Below are 1,373 nucleotides of genomic sequence, written 5' to 3'. Positions count from 1 at the left end.
GTCATTGCTGTTCTAGTGATTTGGACATGACAATTTTATAATGGCTATATTTGCATAAGAGAGTGACAAAGCAACACAGATTATCTACATACAGTTGTATGTTGTGGCACGTTCAAATGTGGAGTATGATCTATATTGTGTCATTATGGAAGCGGATATAGTGGAACTGCTCAAACTGAGTTGGTCTGTACAGTACAGTATGTACATTTAGTGTTGTTAATACTGATACCACAAAACTCCTGCATTTATCATTTTTGTCACATTACTGGTTTTTTTTTAAACTAAAAGTCCTGTAGTTTCTGTAAGTTTAAGGCCAATACATGTGTGAGGGACAATTTTTTTTTTTAGACCATGCATGATGTAGATTGCAGTGGCAGCAGCGCAAAATAGTGTTAGGTTATCTTTTATAGTTGCACCTTTAGGAAATGTGACCAGTAAAGTACAAACATAAAATTCTTCAACAGAGTATTGTGGAGTGCAATTAAAATCAGACAGACAGAACATTTTTATTTACAAACTTAGGTACTGTACCACCACATTGTGAATATGTCCTCACAACACAAATAATAAATAAAAATCTTGCGATGGACACATGATGAATACAAAAGAGGAGAAAGAAGTTTTGGGGAGAACGCTCGAAAGAATAACCCTCTCGAAGTAAACCCCCAATGAACTGCAGGCCATTCTGCGGTCTACAGATACAGTAGGCTACACTATGGTGCTAGATTTGTGTCACAATTACAAGCACGTCTAGGACATTTGGAGCACAAAAGCGTGTTTTGAGTGGAGAAGAAGCCGCCGAACCAGGGAAGACACGCACAAAGTCTCAATAGCTAAATTTTAATCATTTTTTAAATCAGGGGTGATGACAGTAAAATATGAATATTTCAGGGGACTTTTATTTTGAAATGCAACATCAGATTTGCATGGGACCGATTTTGGTGGGCATCTGGGATGGTCTAGTGTCCTCCAGAACTGGCCTGGTGTCACGATAGCTAAAGGATAATTTTTAATCATTTCTTTTTTAAATCATGGGTGATGACAGTAAAATATGTATATTTCAGGGGACTTTTATTTTGACAGGCAACATCAGATTTGGATGAACATCTGCGGTGATCTAGTGTCCCTTGATCAGGACTGGTCTGGTGTTGCAATACCAATTGTATCCATCCATTATCTATCCCGCTTATCCTCACAAGGGTCGCGGGGCGTGCTGGAGCCTATCCCAGCTGTCTTCGAGCAGTAGGCGGGGGACACCCTGAATTGGTTGCCAGCCAATCGCAGGGCACACAGAGACAAACATCCGCACTCACAATCACACCTAGGGGCAATTTAGAGTGTCCAATCAACTTACCATGTTTTTGGATTGTGGG

This window comes from Filicampus tigris, chromosome 5, assembly GCF_054856515.1.
Source record: "Filicampus tigris isolate MCC_2025a chromosome 5, RoL_Ftig_1.0, whole genome shotgun sequence".
Taxonomy (NCBI): domain Eukaryota; kingdom Metazoa; phylum Chordata; class Actinopteri; order Syngnathiformes; family Syngnathidae; genus Filicampus; species Filicampus tigris.
The sequence above is the reverse complement of the archived record's forward strand: the minus strand, read 5'-3'. Positions refer to the sequence as shown.